This window comes from Pteronotus mesoamericanus, unplaced genomic scaffold (assembly GCF_021234165.1).
Source record: "Pteronotus mesoamericanus isolate MK-2021 breed Mesoamerican mustached bat unplaced genomic scaffold, CSHL_Meso_final scaffold_21, whole genome shotgun sequence".
NCBI classification, from domain to species: Eukaryota; Metazoa; Chordata; class Mammalia; order Chiroptera; family Mormoopidae; genus Pteronotus; species Pteronotus mesoamericanus.
The window spans coordinates 25,871,680-25,891,885 of NW_026555310.1; positions in this window are offsets into that span (position 1 = coordinate 25,871,680).

Genomic DNA, 20,206 nt, shown 5'->3' on the forward strand with positions numbered 1-20,206 from the left:
ACCTTTCCCAATGCTGGATCTAATGAGGATACAAGACTTCTGTCCTTTTAAAGCTGAGTGACTCTCAAAAGCATTTTGGTTTATAATACCTGTCATAGAGGGGTACTGTTTTGTAGCATCAAATCACAATAGTATCTTCACTAACAGCGATAAAATAGTAATAGATACTTACATAGAGTTATACAGCATGAAACTATCGCTTGACATCTCTATTTGTATTGATGTTATTATATAATGAGATAGCATCAGTCTCTGTTTATCCTGCTCTGAAGAAATATGCTAAATATATGCTGAAAGAAAAAGTGCTATTTCTAACATATTAAGGGCAGAATCAATGTCAGTTCAGTCAGCATTTATTGAGTCTGGTGAAGTTACAAGGAAAGAAGATTATATTCTTGCCCTAAAGTAACATACAATCTATATTTCGTGCCATAGCTTTCTGTGGTATTCTGTATACTGCACTTTTTACAGTATTTTTCCTCTTTTTTAATGATACTTTGATATTAAATGAGAGCAGAATGCTAGAGAGCTTCACCATATGACTATCTGAATTTTGTTGAGCATTACTGTAAACAACCATCCCCTTAATCTTGAGACACACATCCTCATTTACTAGAGAATGTTGGAAAAGGTAAACAGTTGGGAAGTAAATTTAAACCTAGTTCTATTAAAATATCTTTAGTAAGCAATTTTTTATATGCTAGAAAATTGTCACACAAAAGAAAACTCAATACAGCAGCTTTGAGTGGTTTGCTGTAGTTCTTGGAAACATAAAGGAAAAATGGGATTTGCAAGCCATAAAAGGTAGTGGGTCTAATAACCATTACTTTTAAGAAAAGAAACACAGACAGCTACTGTAAATCAAACTTATTTAGCAATGATGTCTTTCTACAGAATTTAGAGAATGAACTTGATGAGTACTAATCCAAAGAATGTAGGAACGATGTTGTTGAGAAAGGAGAGGGGTCAGAGGTACAATGATGATAATAAAAATGATCATTATAATGCTAACTAGTATTCCCTGAACTTTTTCAGTGAGCCAGGCACTTTCTAAGACTCTATGTAGTGTATTAATCAGGTTTCTCTGGAGAAATAGAACCAAACTGTTTCTCTGGAGAACTCTGACATATATACATATACACACGCATATACATACACATACACAAAAATATGACATATATGTATGCATTTATATGTATATATGAAGAAACAGACAGACAGAGAAACACAGTGACAGATTTATTATAGGAATTGGCTCAAGCAATTATGAAGGCCAAAAAGTCCCATGCTCGGGCTGTCTGCAAGCTGGAGACCCAGGAAAATTGGGATATAATTTAGTCCAAGTCCAAAAGCCTGAGAACCAAGGGTGCTGAAGTCCGAGTGCTGATGTCCAAGTGCAGAAGAAAACGGACATCTCGGCTCAAGTAGAGAAAGTCAATGTGCCCTTCCTCTACCTTTTTTTTCTATTCAAGCCCTCAAAGGGATGATGCCCAATCACACTGAATGTGGTCTATCCATTTAAATGTTCATCCCTTCTGGAAACACTCTATAGAACCCCCAGAAATAATATTTTACCAACTATCTGGGCATCCCTTAGCCCAGTCAAGCTGACATAAAATTAACCATCATAGGTGGTTACTGTTATTACCAACCAGCTTGACTCCCCTTTTCAGCACACTGTTCCACTGCTTATCTCCCCAACAAAATAGAGACACACATACTTTAACGCGTGTTAACGTATTTATGGACGAGCATGAGATTTCCATTGGTATTAAACTATAAAACATAGAGCCCTTAATTGCTATACTCTTTACTTAATAAATGGGAACAAAAGGAAAACAAATATTTAAGATACTCTGATTTGCCAAGCAACATGGTAGGTGATTTGGTGTAAACTATCTTCTTAAAAAGCATTCCCGATGTCGTGGGTGGTAAGCAGGAGTTGGTTTCAATTTTTACCCTTTGTCAATCCTGCCTTCTGATGAGAGTATCAATGCTTATAAATGCTGGGGGATGAAATAGATGTCTTGGAAGCTCATGAATAAATATGTGTTGTGGTGTCGCAACTCAGAGCGGTTTGGATGAAGCAGAACAAAAGCCCTTCAAAAAAGAGTCATAGTTTCCTTGAGATTCCTTTGGCTTTATATAACAGAAACTTGCTCAAACATGTTTAAGAAAAAATAAAGAAGGTTTCATTATAATGCCATAGGGGGTTCCCATGGAAATCAACTGCAAGAAGTGTATCCAAGTCTCCTGCAGATAAGAACGGGGGAAGAAAATGTTGACTGAGTTTGCTCTTCCCTTCTTACCAACGGTCCCTCCTTCCCACTGCTCTCTACAGTGATTCTTCTGTGTGTCAACCTACTGCCTCTTCTCTTTGCTCAGTTGTCTCTGAGCCACCCAATCCCAAGATACCTCCGGCAGCCTTGGGAGAAAGGAAATGTTTGGTCCCTCCAGCTTTTGGATGATCTACCCTTATATCCAATTATCTATGACCCAAGACGTAGGGTCAGAGTCATAAAATATAAATGTGCAGCTCTAACGCCTCCACCTACGGCTGATGACTCTATGTGGGAATAGGGAACTGAAGGTCTTGCAAGCAATTTAACCAGAGTCTAGTCTACCTCAATACTAGAAGGTTACTGCTACACTGCTTCCCATGGGAACTTGAGTAAGATGCCTGACCTCTGTGTATCTCAGTTTCCTCATCTGTGAAATGGGGGTAGTAAGATTTTTGTGAGGATTCTGGGATTTAATTCACATGACATGCTTAGAATGGAATACAGTTCACCTATTATTATTATTATTGTTTGTTGTTATTGTCTGGGGTCAACTCTTAAACCTATATATTTAATAACGTAGAGATTCAACACCATTCAGCATACTCCTTATTTTACTGAGATAATCACTTCTTTCCTACATGAAAAATTTAGTATTCCATAGATATGGGGGTGAAAACATTGAAAGATTTCAGAATAAGAGGAATGAGAGGTTTAACTCTTTTAGAAACATCGTTTTAGGTGACTCACACTTTTGCACTCTTTAAGCATACATAAAAAATGTTATGGTAGTTAAACAATGGAAATTTTTGGATTCCAAGGAGGAACATATAGAAAAATGAGGCCCGGGCAGTGGTCCTTAGGGCAATTGGCCGAACTACTGTAATGGGACTGTCCAGTCAATTAGTTCCAGCAACGAATTTCACTGGCTTTACCATTTAATTGGCTAGTAGCTCTGGGATGCGGGCATTTTTGAACAAAGCAAAACAAAGTGACCCATTAAAATAGATTGCAATGAAAGAAACTAGGCTCTGTCGGGCGCTGATTTTAAATAAACTGACCCATTTTGAATAGCGGCAGCTTTCTTTTCAAATCTTCATTATTTGAAGTTATTTCATGATTTCTGGTGTAGATATAGTCTTGGCAACATTCCTCGTCCTTTGATACAATCTCCCCTCCATTTCCAGGGTTCTGTGTAACATCGTTGACAATTATTTTAATTCTAGTCAGTGTCTTAATTCTTATTCTTTCTCTGAAATCTAAAATTATACACGTCTTTTAAAGAATTTAGATAATTTCTGCTTTTTTTTTTTTGCTAGATTGGTGTCCCTCCCCCACCCCCCTTTTATTAACTTATCATTCACTTTTTCTGCCTTTCTGCATCTTCTGTCAAAAAAAAAAAGCTATTTTTTTCATTCTTTCCCTCTGTACTGTCACTTCAGATTCACAGTTGCTGAGTGTTCCAGGAGCCCATGAAAGGGACTTTCTCATGGTGTGATTTGCAAACTTTGAAATAACACCCACCAGCAGAAGCACCATATGCTCTGAAGTTACACAGTAAACTGACAGGAGCATCTCATTTGTCATTTGAAATTCAGAAAATGTCAGCAATTTTCATACCCAGCAATTGCCTAAATGCCTATCTGGTTAGCAAGGAGTAACATTTACTATAAAAGCACATGAAAATATGAAATTTTATATTGTGATTCTAGAGGAATAATAATAGCAATGCCAGTATTAAGACCTACACAACTTGATGAGCATATGGACAGACATATCAAATTTATATACTCATTTTATATTCTATGTGTGTAACTCTAGATGAATGATTTCATCTGTAAGGTTTATGGCATTTAGGCTATTCACATTCTATAACACTGGTAATTCAAATGTGCCTTTTTATGATAAAATATAATACCAAAGAATATTTTTTAATCCATTGAAGGCAAATTTAACATAAAACACAAGCTGTTCCCTTTGTGATTAAGCTAAATTTTCATCCAGCTGCACTTAGCTGCAACAGAGCAAGAGTGAAAACTACTACTTGGCAATTCTTCCTAATTAAAGGATGTTAATTACTGCTAAATACTATACACTTTCCATGTTATAAAGGTTCATCTAAAGCAGAGTTATTACAATACTAAAGAAATTAATGATAATTTCAAATCTAGTAAATGTGGCCAAAGTACCCATTAGTTCATACTTTTAAGTGACTTCACAATGAAATTTCTGAATCGGTATTATAGAAAGACCGGAATGGCCTCACGCATTCAGCACATCTTTTATGCATTAAACACAGCACCTGGTGGTGTCTCTTCTGCAGAAGCAGGGAATGTGTGACAATGAAGAATGGAACACAATAAAACTCCAGGTGTTTCCTTCACTCCAAATTCGCCTTGGCCAGCATGGCCTCCCTGGGATAGAGGATGTAAGACTGAGCACTCCACTACCTCTATGACCAGCAGATCATAGCCAGAGGGTCAGGGAAACTAACATTTACTGAGTCTTGGAAGCTTTCTCGTTTGACACAACAGTCCTTCAGGGTAAATATAAATACCTCTGTTTGCATGTGAGGATTTGGGGGTTAGAAGTGGAAGCTGCTGAGTATAACCAATTAATGGGTGGCAGAGCTCTACTTAGTGCCCATTCTCTCTGACCTCAGTTCATGGGTTCTTTCCATTTTTTCCCTATTACAATACATCAAGAAAATCTGAAAACACTTTTGCTTATGAGCAATTATTCTGCTTTCCCTTATCACTTGGCCACAAGTCCTGCTATGTCTATTTGAATTTTGGCTCAAGAGGCGACTTGTAAAGAGAACTCAGACTTGGCTCTACCCCTGATGGAAAGTGTAACATAGAAAAGTCACTTCATGCCTTTGAGCCTCGATTTCCTCACCGACAAAATGATTAATGACCCTAAGTCTCTCCTAAGATTGTGATGATGATCAAATAAGGTAATGTATTGGAAAAGAAGGTATTTATAAAACTATAAAGCATGATACAAGACAACATACTTTGGCAATGTGCTCCACAAGAGAATGAGTATAGAAAAAGAGCAATTTGGACTCTTTATAACCCACAGTTGGTAATTATTTTTATATAATCAAAATCCACCAATGGTTCTAGGCAGTTGCATAGCTGAGTTATTACAGTACTGAATACTTAAAAATGTGAGCTCTTGGGTCAGAAAGATAGACCCGAGTTCAAATCCAGGCTTCTCCAATTTCTGTTTGTTTGAACTTAATATGTGACTTAACCTCTACCCCCATCAGTGTCTCATCTGAAAAACAAAAAATAAGGTACTATATCATAGCGAGAGATGACTTTATAGACATGCACCCTGAATACTTACATAAGAACCCATGCTCAGAAGGTATCCACACATGGCTTAAATGCTCTGCTGACACTAACTTGAACGTCTTAATACTTTCATCTTTGAACTTGTGCTTTGTAAGTGAAGTTCAATGTGACAATGGAACATGCACGTGAGAAGAGAAGATATGCATATGCATGTCTACCTGAATTTCTTGCTACTCCCCTGTGGTATAACACTCAGGATGCACTATGAGCACAGAGTCATGCATGGGAGTTCAGTAAGATTCAAAGCAAGCGCAAGATGAGCATGTTAGTTCTATGAGTGAGTAAATGGAAGCACTGTTCTTGTCTTTTGACCTAAAACTTCTTTGAAATAAAGAAAGAAGTCAAGTGCATTCAAACAAACAGAAACAACCAAGGAAGTCTATCGTATTCTTTCTTACATAAACGTTACTTCCCTGTATTAGCCAACCACTTATCCTGAAAATGATGGCACTGAAGGAAAGGAAAAGATAAGACAACCCACAGGGTCTCTCCTTTCAGTCCGTCCTTACTCATCAGTAAACCAAAGGTAGAGAGTGTGGAAGAATGTGCATATTTCAAGAAGTGAAATAAGAATACTTGAGTTAGTTTTACACAAAATTCTGCTATTCTGATAAAAAAAAATATACAGACATGTATGAGATACAGAATACAAACTGTATAATTTTTTGATTCTGCATATGAGATAAATGTTCTTATATTTGTATTTAAAACTGCTAATAAATATGAAGATGAAGGTAAAATTTATGTTAATAATTAATAAAAGTTTTTAGTTAGAATGACAGAGGTACCAAATAAGAAATACCATTCCCATGCCTAGAGAGATCATAGAAGAAAAGAAAAGGCTTTATATTTCAGTACTTTTCTGAATAAAGGACTCTGCATCTTCATATCCCTACAAATTAAGTACCCATCTCTGCTCTTAGCGTTTGCAATTGGGAAATCATTTGGTAAAGTGTCTGATACTTACTCAACACGGACTAAACGCTGGCTACAATTGTTGTGACTGTTCCTGAAGTTTTATGTTGTTAAAAGTGTAAAAGTGTGCAATAGAAAACAGAGGTTAAACATATATGCTCTGCATTCAGACAGCCTACGTCTAGGCTAAAATCCATATTCTTTCACTTTGTAGCTGTGTGATCTTGGGCAAGTCACTGAATTCTTCTGAGCCTCAGAAAATGACAGGGCAGACATCACAGGGTTGTTACAGAGAATCAGTGAGTCAATGTGCCTAGAATAATGCCTATACAACATGTAAACATTCATTGCATTTCAGCAACTATTAACTTTGCTACTGTTTTTGTTATTGGAATACAGACGAGGAAGAAATTAATTCAGTTTTGGAGAATTCAAGGAAGGCTTTACAAAGGAGATAACATTTGAGTTGTCCCTTATGAACTTCACATTCGTAAGCAGAGAGTGGAAATGAAAAGCCAGCCATATGGACAGCTTGAAAGGGCCTACACCATTTACTGACTCTGAGGGCCAGGCCACGTTAGTCAGAGACTCTTCCAAACTTTCAAATAACTCTTGTAAAACTATTAAGGCCAGCATGCTATTCTCTTTACATGTTGATTTATGTTCTTAGGAAGACCATTATAAGAAAAAATAAAATTCTTTAAAAACACAGAGTTGTCAGAAACAATCCAAGTTTCCCTCACTGGAAGACTGCATAAGAGAACCTCTTAGCAGAATAAAATTGCTCTTCATGTGCAGGCATACACAGGAATCAATCAGCCCTTTCCCGCAGCTCTTGTCTGTTCATTTTATATAGTTGCCCAGTTTGACAAGAAATCCAGAAGAAGGGTTGAGGAGTGTTGTCAGCATAAAGATGGGAGAGAAGTGATGTACTAGGCTAATAAAAGGACTCACAAAGGTCCCTGAAGTCATAAATCCTTCTTGTGGCTTTTAAAATCTGTTCCTTTGTAGGATTGCAATGATGGAGCTTTGACAGAGTGCCCTTTCTATCCTCTCCCCTACATGCCGGGAACCCTGAGCTAAGTGTGTGGAAAAAAGACAAAATGCAATATAACTTCCTGTGTTAACTATTCTGCTCTCTCTCTCTGAGGGTCTCTTGCAGCCTTGCTGATGGAGACAGTGCTGCCTGGGCCTCCCTGATTTTCTCTCACCAGCGCCCTGCCCTCCTCATTAATTCTCAGGCTTGCCTCCTTCCCACGTGCGCTTGGAGAACTTACCTGATTCTCTTGGGCATCAGTCTAAATCCTGGCACTAATCCTTAGCGGTTTTTATTAAGTAGGTGGGTTTCTTTTTGGTTTCAAGTCAGGTTCTCAGGTGAAGCATCAGGAGCCTTCTGTTGTCTGGTCAACCAGAAGTCACGACTTCTTGGAGTCCTCCAACAGGGTGACCATTGCTCCTGCTCAAAGATGACCTGTTTGTGGAATTCCTGGGCACGGCTCAAACAGTGCGCTAAGTCAAAATCCAGTGCGTGATTCGCAGTGTTCCCCAGGCCAGGTTCACCCCTCCCTGGTCCATGGAATACAGGTTTTGCCCTCTGTTTTTGTAGCTAGAGTCTTTCAAGGACACAACCTTGAGGGAGTAGTATGTTCTTGATATGGCCAGTGTACGTGACTGACCCCAGTTAAGGCCTCTATATAAACTTTTAAGATGCTGGCTTGTACGTGCAGAGATTGACTTGTCCTGCAAGCATCCAAAACAAGCCTGTTTTGCAAATCCTGTTGCTTTTAAAACTGCTACCTACCAATTAGTCGTGGTCTGACTCTATTTTCTGTCACTCCCTGCCCTCTCAGGCTGGACTCTCAGGCTGGAGTGTCAGATTTGGAACTCCTGAGGTTTCAAACCAGTATGCAGACATACTCAGTTGCCATGTTTCTATGTTTGGGATAATCTGCTTTCCCACACTTGTAAAATGCAACTGATGTTTATATTAATTCAGGTAAAATGCAATTAAGAAAATAAATTGATAAATGCCACTATAAAAATGTACTACTCAAAGGAAAATACTAATGTCTTTTTGTTGGTGTTTTTATTTACCTATATATTGGGTTGGCCAAAAAGTTCATTTATTTTTTTTTCTGTAAGATGTCTCTAGTAGTGCTTAGATACTACTAAGCCAATACTACTTTTCCTTACAGAGTGTAAATCTTTCAAAGTTGCTGGAGATACACAGGAACCTAAGTGCCCTTCCCCCAATGAGGACATTTAAAATAAATCAAAAAAGGAAAATCTACCCTTTTAAAATAAATCTAAATTAGCGTTTCCTTCAACCATGTATGGTAACCAGTGTATTTATTCCACCTCCACCGCTCATGCCCCAAATATTTGTGGGTGTGTGGTTCCTGTCTCATGTTCCTCTCTCTGGAGCCAGGTCCCAGAGTGACAGAGCACGTGGAGCAGAATCACAGCTGACCCAAACGTAGTGGGAGCGAGATGTGGACCTGCTGCACATGAAAGCATCATCCCCTGATCTACGGTGAGTAATTCGATGCAGCGTTCAGTGCTTTAGGAGAAATCCAGCCTCACCGCTTTATAGTCACTTTTCCATCCTTTATTTTTCTTGAGCCTACATGTCATTCACTGCATGTCAGTCACGGTTAAATGACTTCAGGCTGTTTTAACAAATTAATTTTGCTGTTAGAGGATGAGGATCACTCCATAAAGTACTTAGTGGCTGCTCATGGGAATGATGAGCGCGTGTATTTGATGTGTAGTCATGTCTCTAGGGGTTGGACGGGACCATGGTTCCTAGGGTCAAGCTGAACCAAGAGAGTTTTTGCCTAAGCTGCTTGTAACACCTTAAGCAAGAGGAGAATCAGGATCATAGTCAAGATGAGAAGTGAAGATTACAGCTAAAGTTGTGGAGCTAATTGTCATGTCTGAATTATATAAGTGAGTTGTAAATGGGAGATTGTGATGAACTCAAAAACTTGGAGGACCAGAATAGAGTGAGGGTATGAAGAAAGAAGAAACCCAGGATAAGAAGCCTAAGACTTAAGGCAATAAATATTTGAAGCACGCTTTTTTGTGTGGAGCCACAGAATTCTGAAGATATTTAAAAGAATGTTCCTAAGACTCTGAAGGCAGTTCCAAAATAGCAATTCCAAAAATGCTTTTATCAGCGACAAAGTAGCATTGAAGTGTATAATTGTTCCAAGATGCCTACTCTGAAGGAAAAAAAAAAAAAGTACCCATTTTGGTGTGTGAATTCTGATATATTTGTTAAACATAAGACATATTAGTTTGGAGTGACTCTTTGAATATGCAATATGATCAGACACAGGAAAAACCAACCTGGAACACTGGTGTATTTTATTTCTGTATTGCTAGAGGTCCTATACTTTTTTTTGTTGTTGTTTTTCTCAAAATACAGAGTCTTCTTAGTTGAAAATATTTATGTGTGTATGAGAGCATAGGAGGTTTTTGTGCATTGTTCTTTGAAACTTTTTTTCTACATGACTGCATTCTCACACATCTTTTTCCATGGGGCAGAATCACTCTGTTTTTCTTTGTAGCCAACCATCACTTCATAAATCCACAGGGACCCTAGTTCTGAAAGATTGGGCGGGGAACTATATTAACTTTATATCAGCAGATGAAACGACTTGGCTTTATTTGAAACTTTTGTCAGTCTGACCCCATATGGAGAAGTACCTCGTTGTGCTAGGTTGCAGTAGGTCTGGTGACATATCTGATGACTGTGATTCAACTTACACTCTGGATTTCACCAGTTTGCTTTGAGATTTGGGCTAGGTCACTTCACCTTCTGGAATTTGTTTCTTCTCCTGGTGTTTCCTACTCACTTCACAGAGATCTTGTAAATATTAACATCGAATGTCATTGAAGCACTCCTGAAGAAAGGCATGCCTCCAAATACAAGGCTCCACTTCATGATTATCACATAAAAAAACAAAGAGTTTTACCAAGAGCACAGTCACGTTTTACTAAATCCAGCTAAATAATGAAAAGAAAAATGCATGAAAGAGATAGAAACTAACATTAAGTCCTAAAGATGTATATACAACAATACTTTAATCAGGGTGAGAATAAAAGTAAATCAATAAGCAAACTGTTTGCAGAAGGTATTTTACACTGTTTACATGCTTGATTTTAAGTTATTGTCTTTCCTGTTTGGTCAAGGATATAGAATATAGTGCAGGGGACAAAAATCTAACAAAAAACGTAGTGGTCACCAGAGAAAACGCAAATTAAGTCGCAATGAGATAACTACACACCCAGCTGAATAGATAAAAATAAAAAGACTGGCATTACCAAAGGTTGATGAAGATGTTAGGTGGTCAGAAAAATAAATTGCTGTGGTAGTGTTAACTGGCACTTTCTTATAAAGTTAAACATAACCCACACAATGACCCCACAATTGCATTTCTAGATATTTACTCAAGAAAAATGAAAACATATATCCACAAAAAGACTTGTACAAGAATGTTCATGGCAAACTTTTTCATAATAACCCTAAACCGGTAATAACCCAAATGTGTATCCACAGATGAATAAATAAAATACGATATGGTCATACAATCAAATACCATTCAGCAATAAAAAGGAAAAAACTGATACAGCAACAGAACGGATACAACTCAGTCACTGTGTTGTGTGAAGGAAGCCAGACAACAGAGTGCATTAGATTCACCTTAACTATTCTGCTATCACATCCACATAGACTGTTGCCCATTTCTGGTCATAATATATACCTATTCACACACACACACTATTTGTAAATGTTAGAATGTAAAATCAATTAAAATAACTTTAAATTTTTGAGTGCTTTCTATATGCCAGACACTATGATAAGTGTTCTATATGCACTGTATCACTTAATGGGTAAGGTACTATTACTTTTATACTTCATAATATTTTTTGATAGCACTTAATATTCTCCTATGATATTCTCTGGTATTCATTTAGTCATTTTTCTGTTATTATCCCATATGATTTCTTACTATAGACAATGTTTGATGAATAGTCTTATAGATATGTTTGTGCACATCTTTTTTTCCTAGGATAAATTCTTCCATGTGAAATTACAACTTTTTGGGTGTGTGTTATCAAGTTGACCTCCTTCCAAATTTTGTCAAATTAGCCTTCTACTAGAAGTAGATGGAGCACCTAATTACCCACTCACTTGGCAACATTTGGGATCATTACATCCATTGTTAATCACTGCCAGGCTGAGAAATAGAAATTGATGTCTTCTGTTTGCTGTTTTTTGACTGTTACTGAGTTTCTACAACTTCATAAATTTAGCTTCCTATGTTATACAAAATACATATTCCTTTTTGCCCCCTTTTCTAGTACAATGTTCTATTTTGTATATCATCTTATATATCAGGGCTTTGATTTTTTTTTTCCTTCTTGTGTTGCAAATGTTTTCTCTAGATTCTTTTACTTTAAAAAAACTTTATTTTTAAATAGTTATAGATTCACAAGTTGCAAAATGTAGTACAGAGTAGACCCTTCATCAAGGTTCCTGCCTTGGGACATCTTACATTAACTCTAGTACATTATCCAGACCAAGAAATTGACAATGGTACACACTGGCTATAGACTGCAGACTTATATGAATTTCTTCATTTATTTTTTAAGTCTACTAAGGGAGATTTGAGACAAATTTTAAAGCATTCATTCTTTTTTTTTTTTTTAATTTTCCATTTCTAGTTTCTCGTTTCACATGTAAGAAGCTTGGAAGTGGCCACACCATCTTAACGAGTAAAAAGCTGAAGATACTGAAAAATCAACAACTCTTCTTGGATCCATAAGAGAGAGGAGGACTCAGGGCAAACTGCTGCCCCCAAGATTGGAGATATGGACAAATAGAGTCATGGCTATTGAGAGCAAATACTCACAAGCAGAAACCACTGCGGAACCAGTGCTGAGGTAGGAAAATCTGAACTGTAATTGACGAGCTGCTGGAGGTTCAGTGCAGATGAGTCTGAGAGCTGCAAAGTCTAACGTTAATTTTCTACCTACAAACCCCCTTGGTAATCCTCAAACATTACCTATTGTGTGAAGCTTTAACTTCTGTTATAGTCTCCCTCTACTTACATAACATGTTTAATCATATAAGTAAATTCATCAAGTAGTAGGAAGGCTGTTACATGCAAGGTACCGGGGGTACAAATACAAATAAGGCAATATTTTGCCTTTAGAAACTTGGGGTAATGATATCTATGATGGCATTTCTGACATAGTTCTCATATTGTTACCGTCTGCATTTATTCTGTCAGCAAATTGGGAAGCACTAAGCACACAGGCACTCTTTTTCTATGAAAGAATTTACCCATGTCATGGCACCCTCTGAAATCTCTCTACATCATTTGAGCCTCACAAATCTGTACTCAACTTTCACGATGTCCCTGATATTTTTCCAAACTACTCTCAAGATCTAACCAGACCAGCGTCACCAGTTAGGGTATCCCCTAAACCTAACAATTCATTTTTTATCCTTCCCATTTCCCTAGTAATTTTATACTTGGGTAGATGCCTTTGTGCGTTTGTGTTTTGTATTTATAGCTACAGTGGTAGAAACCTACAGTAACACAGCTCATTATATAAGGATGTGGAAATCACATGGGCCAAATCCCAGGTCCTAAGACTCAGCAGTAAATATAATAAAAGCCTAATATAACATATTTAACCTATAAGGAGGGCACTGTTTCTGTCCCCGAACAGCTCATTACAGAGATTCCACTGCATTGCTGGTTCCCCCCATATCCATGGCAGCCTGCAGACTGCTTGAGAGTATGACCACTGGCAGGATGGTTAAATGACCATTGGGGATTGGTTTTCACCCCCCTGATTCTATGAGTTTCCTTTTCTTGGAATTATGGCACAAAGGCTGCATTTTACCAAAGCGCCTGGCACATAATCCGTACACAGTCGTTAAAAGTGCAGATGCTGGAGTCAAGAGTAACTAACTAGCCTCAACTCTCAGCTATATGCGTGACCTAAGTCATGTCATGTGTCTCTGTCTCCACCAACTCATCTGTAAAATGATAATAATCATACCTAACTTATAGGTATGTTGTGAGGTTTAAATAGCCATAACCTATAAAGCACTTAGAACAGTGCCTACCACATACTAAGTATACAATAAATTCTGAATTATTAGGCAGTACCAGAAATATGTTCAAAAATTCTATAATTCCATGAATTCCATTACTTAAGATATACATTTAATAAGAAACACTGGAGACTAATTTGGAATCTGAAATTTATAAACTTATCCAAATCCTTTTAAATACCTTGTTTCATTAAATTGAAAAGAATTTTAAATTAGAAAAGCGGTTAGTCTTTTTTGAAAACTAATTTTCAACATATATACCCGGCAGATACATGTTGAGTCTACCAAGGACTCCTAAGTCTATGCTTGCATAATTTTATATTAAAATATTTATATCCATTTTTTAGAGCTCAAATCAAGCATTTATAGAACTATAATATCTCTTGTCAAAGATTTGTCGCAGGTGTGTCAAATGTTCTACTCGCCCCACCGGGAACAGGCACTGACTGCAGTCTGAAAGACAGTATCAGGCAACATATTAAGTAGTTTTGAAAGCTTGGAAAGGGAAGCTAACTTTCAACCATGGAATGGCTTAAGCAGTGGGTAAATTTGGCACATTTGCTCTTAGGTCATTTAAAAAGCATTAAAACATATTTTAAAGATTTCAAACATGCAATTATTTTTGCTGCCACTCAAAACATAAAATAAACATTGCCTTAAAAAGATGTGCTTTTTTTTTTTATCTAGCAAAATAAACAACTTAATGAATAAAAACCATTTTCCCAAACGATTTTTTCATATATCTGCAACTCATCCAGCAGGTTTTAAGTCTAAAATTATAGAAACTCTTCTTAAAATGTATCATTGCCCTCCCCCAAATTAAATGCATTAAACTCGAGTTGTTGTTATTTTATGAAAAACTCCTCTGAAAATATGTATCATGCATTTATTTAGGAATTCCATTCACTAGCAAAACTGTATCTTGTCCACCTGGATGGCACTGATTTTTTGGTGCTTATCTGGTAGATCAGTCTTATTTTATAATAACCTTCCTTGTATTTATCTAGACTAATAAATATCTTCTAAATTCACTTTACAAATTAATCTGGCGCATCTATCTGCTTTAAGGTATTTTCCTACATATTTTAAGAGGTTTAAAGCGATTACAACAGGCTTACTTATCAGAGTTCCCACTCAGGCTGGGCATAAAGGCCTTGCAGACAGGCAGACTGAATACAAGACTATATGCTCTGTCCCTGTCATTTTACAAGTTTCGGGCATAGAGTCATCATGATAATGAGAGAATACACAGGCCAACCAGACCACTGTCCTAGACCATCCTTGTTTACCACCTGTCCCCAATTTCTTATTCTGTGATCTGGTTTTAAAAATCTCTTTTCCTATACCTGCCCCAGGCTGGCATGTTTGTTGAGCGATTCATTTAGAACCTCTTTGCTGGCTCAGATTTCTTTCCACTCTTAAGTCCCAGACTTGCAAAACTCCGTGTAAGAAATCTGTGTGCCTGTCCCAACACTACCTAGTGAAGACCCATTCCCCATCCCTTATCTAACCTCCCCCCAAAAAAGCCTTTTTTTATGGCATAAAAAAAGAATCAGAAAAAGACACAAGGCAATAATTTTATTATAAGAATTATTTAAAGAATTATAGAAACCAGTCTTCATTATTAAGTCAGAATATTGAGAGAAATGGATTCTGATTTTGAATCTTCTTTTCTGATGATGGATGGGCTTCAAGGATGACCAGTAGGAGGAACTGGAGAAGGAGAAGCATATTTATACTCATAAAAAGATTAGATTTCACCCTGGCTGGTGTGGCTCAGTGGATTGAGTGCTGGCCTGCAAACCAAAGGGTCAGCAGTTCGATTTCCAGTGTAGGGCACATGCCTGGATTGCAGGCCAGGTCCCCAGTAGGGGGCTCACAAGAGGCGACGACACATTGATGTTTCTCTCCCTCTCTTTCTCCCTTCCTTCTCCTCTCTCTAAAAATAAAAATAAATAAAATCTTTTAAAAAATTAGATTTCTATTACCAAAACAGTATATTTTAACACAGCTGATTTTCCACTTTTTTTTTTGTAGTGTCATCATGGTAGTAGAAAGAATAACTGGAACTTTTTAAACAGCTTCTACATGCCAGACACTTTCCAAGTTCAGTATTACTTATTATTCCCTCCATAGTCCAATGCAGAAGACGTTTGACCTGGGGATTAGATATGAATCATGCCATAAGCCTCAGACACTACAGTTTCCACCCCCATTTCTCAGCACTTTCAGTTTTAGAGTTGCTGTTCTCTCTATTAGTGACTTTAAAGTGAAGCAGAATTTGCATTCATCGCAAACACAATTATCAGCTTCTTCTATTCAAATATAACATTTATGCAAATTCTAAATCCTTTGCATCAGAAAAAGTCAGCAGATCAAAGTAGGTGTCACACCTTAGGCAGGTGGACCCATAACTTCTATGGACCAATCGGGACAGGTGCATAGACCAGCAGCAGGAATTCCCTGGACCCAGGAATTCTCTTTGTTTGTCATCAAAGAGAAGCAGAGGAGTTAGGGTTAAAGGGGGAAAAAAAAATCATACAGCAACTCCATATTTGCAGGAAGCAGTTTGTTGTTGAGGCAGAGCCAGAGAACCCAACTATAACATGAGTAGCCCTACAGCCATTGTTGTCTGGTAACAAAGGATAATTAAGGCCAAAAATAATTCACTCAAACACTCAATCTGTGTCATAAGGAACTATGTGTCTGTCTGTGAACAGTAAGAATTTTTGCTGGCCCAGGATACGGACATGGCATCTCTCCCATGCTCACTTCCTACAGTACCTAATTCAGAAAAAATCCACACCATCTATGCAAGGCTACTGCAAGAAAGTAAGAGAGGAAATGCTCAGAGATAAAATGGAAGACAAAGAATACTTACCAGAAAACAAAATGTTTCCATAAAGCAAATAAAAACTGGGGCTAAACATATTGCCAGACTTTAAAAAAATAATCCAAACAAAGCTACTTTATCTATAAAGCAAGAGCTCATATCAAATAAACAAGAGCTTGCGGAAGATACCTGAAGACAATAGGAAAAGAGAGACAATTTGGCAGAGCCCAGGAAACATATATTTCACTAGCAGCAACCACATCCTGCTAAAAAGTAAAAACATGGAAAGAAACAACAATGTTAGAAATAGACAGTGCAATTCTTTTAAGAAGGAAAAAAAGAATTCAAAAGAATTATTAAAAAATAATAGCTAGACAGAACAGATAAACAAAGACCTTACTATATGCAATAACCTGAATAAACTTCAGTATCCTGAAGAGGTGCAAAATAATAAAATAAGAAAAAAGTTAAAGATATACTCCAATATAACTTCCCAGAAATATAAATCACGAGTCTATAGCTTGAGAGGGCACACTGGACTCCAGGAAAAAAAATCATACAAAACATTCAACACTAAATCACTAAAAAACTACAATCAAGTTTAAGTAGAGTTACTGGAATTGGAAAGAAAAAAATAACTGTTGTGAATCATGGCAAAAAGTTTAAGTCACAATGTTACTTTCCACAGCAATGCTCAATGTTAGAAGACACTGGAGCAATAGAACAGTCCTCGGGAAATAAAGTGTGTGATCCAAGAATTATACACAAATAGCCATTAAAATGTAATGAAAATGAACATTTTTTGAGCTTGCGAAAACTCTGGCAATAGGCCCCAAACTCTTCTTGAAGAAACTGGTATAGGTCAAATTTTGAAAAGCAAAAAGATAAATGGAGTGTTGGTCCTCAGTATTGACTTCACTTGACTGTAGGACTAAAACTAAAATGATTACGGAGATTATGGTTACAGAACAAAATTACATGTTACAAACTCTAATGACGTAGAAAGAATATAGCACAGGTTTGGGGTGGAAGAGCACAGGTGATGGGTAGTCATGTCAATATGCTGACTTTCTCATCTGGTAGAGCTGGGGAGAGGAAGATTATTGAACCTGATAAATCATGTAATAGAGATATTAGTTATTTCTAAGTTTAAAAAATATAATATGAAAAATGATATAATCATCGAGAATAAGGTGAGTTTGGGAAGAATTGGAAAAAAATAATTTTATCATTATTCCCAGTAGGAAGTCAATAGATAGCTGTCTAGAGATATAGATATTTAAGTATTTTGGGGAAGGCGCACTCCCCTATGTCCCTGGCGAGTGTAAATGTAAGGGCTTCGGGGACTTCTCTAGACCTGTCATATGGAGCCAAGAGACAAGGGGTGGCTACATGTAGAATTCAGTTACAGGGACTGACCAGAAGTAGAAATACAGCCAAGGGGCAATGAGTCTTTTCCTATCACAAAGTCTGAATGATCACTCCAGTACCACCTTGTCATAGTGTAGTTGAAAACTACCATTACCATGTGCCATTGAATACCATGCACCATTTCTCTCCAGAAGGCCAAACATGTTTTCCCCGCATCTTTTATAGCTAGAGCACTGGCCTGTGACTGAGGCTCCAGCAAAGCAGACCAGCCACACAGGTGTTTGTTACCCAGGACAGCAATGGAAGAGTCCATCTCTGGCCACTGCGACAAAGAAGGGTTTCGGCTTGCAAGGGCAGCGAAGGCACCAATTTGGGTATCCAGTGCCCAAAGGAGGTAGCACTGGGTCTTCCCTGGAGCAGTTCTAAAGAGAGGTTTGGATGTTATTCCTAGCTGGCTGCCTCTGTGCCCAAGAATGTGGCCTTCCTATTCTGTAAGATACTCAATACGCTTTAAAAATAAATCTCTTTTCTGTTTAAACTAGGTAGAGGGGAGTTCTGTTATCTGCAACTAAGAACCATGCCAGACTGTGTATAGTCTGGCAGAACACACACTTAAAAAGACAAAATCAATCAATCAATCAAACATCTTTCTGTGTTAAAAAGAACAAGGATCCAATGTTTTTATTAACCCCAGCCTGGGGATCCCTTACATAGTAGCTTCAAATTTAGAAGCCAAGTATCTGTGAAATGTCCCTACTCTAGAACCTTTTATCTAGTTCAAATATAAGTTAAAGAATGGGCTCTGTTAAAATGGGTCTTGGTTTTAAGTGTAATTACAGTGGAATCACCAAAAGTTTAGGCATTCTAAACAGGTAAAAAATCATTCAGCTGGATCTTACTATGCCGGCTTGGAAGATTTTGGGGATAATGAGTCTAACCCCACCTGAAATGTTTATTCCAGGCTCCAGAGCTTGCTTTTAAGCCCAAAGTATAATCAAGTTCACTGCCTACTGTAAAAGGATTAAGAGGTAATGTCATTTCCATTGTTCTGTCTCTTGTTCTTGGCTATGAAGTACAATAAAATATACAAATTCATTCTAGAGTTTCATGATTAAGAGTTGCTGCAGCTGGTGGGCTTTACTACGGAAAGATGCATTTACTTTGGAATCTAGCTGTTGAGTGCAGGCTTTCTAGTTGAGTGGTCCACAAAGTGTGGTTCCTAGGTCATAGTATTAAACATCAATTGGGAACTTCTGGGACACAAGAATTCTGGAGCCCCATAGCTGACTTACTGACGTGGAAATCTGGGACACACGAATTCTGGAGCCCCATAGCTGACTTACTGATTTGAAAAGTCTGGAAGTGAGGCCAGAATTCTGTGTTTTATAAACTCACCCAGTACTTCTGTTGTATACTAGTTTGGGAAAATAGTTAGGGCACTGCTTTCTTTGACAGCACAACTAAGCACTCCCATCAAACACATTTCTGTCAAGGAACCATAGAAAATAATGCCACAAAACCTAGACTGCTTCTATTCTACCTATGTTTTACAGTACAAGATGTATCAATACTTCTTAAAATAAAAAAATCAAACTTTATGTCCGTTCTTTCCAGAGATTCTGATTCCTTCAGCTCACCTGTTCTTCCTAAAAAAAGTTTTAGTTCATTGTAAGGTCACTAAGTAGTTCACATATATTGCAATCAACATTCTGATCCTCATTTGTCCTATTAAATTAAGAACTGACCAGATGGCTATTCCTCTGACTCTCTCTCCCAAGCAGGTTTTAGTTAATTAAAAATGATTATTTTTACTACCTATTTTATATATCAGCCAGATGTTACCTGTGGTCATTTCTGGAAAGGATCATTTGGTGGAGGTTATAAAATATATGTGTTCTTTTGGGAGGCAAGACTCCTGCGCATGATCAGGAAAACAACCGCAGAAATTGATTTCACCTCATACCTTTTTCATAGTGCCAAAATGAGCATAGTATTTCGTTTCCTTAGAAAGTACATTCAAATTCTTCTTCTTTCTATTTCTGCACTCTGGCCACATTTATGTTGTATTAAAAAAAATGATCAAGTTGATGGAAGAAATATTAACATTGGTCTCCTTCTGAACTAGAAGTACAGGTTGATTTTTCCAAAGAAACTGATATGGTTTTTCTAGATTGGGTTTAAGACATATATGTATAGCATAGCAAACTATTCTGCTCCATCTGAACAGGCACTATGTCGTGTTCCCATGAGGATGCACTTCCAAGTAGACATTTGAAACAGTTTCCACTTTGCTTAGTTCTCCTCAGAT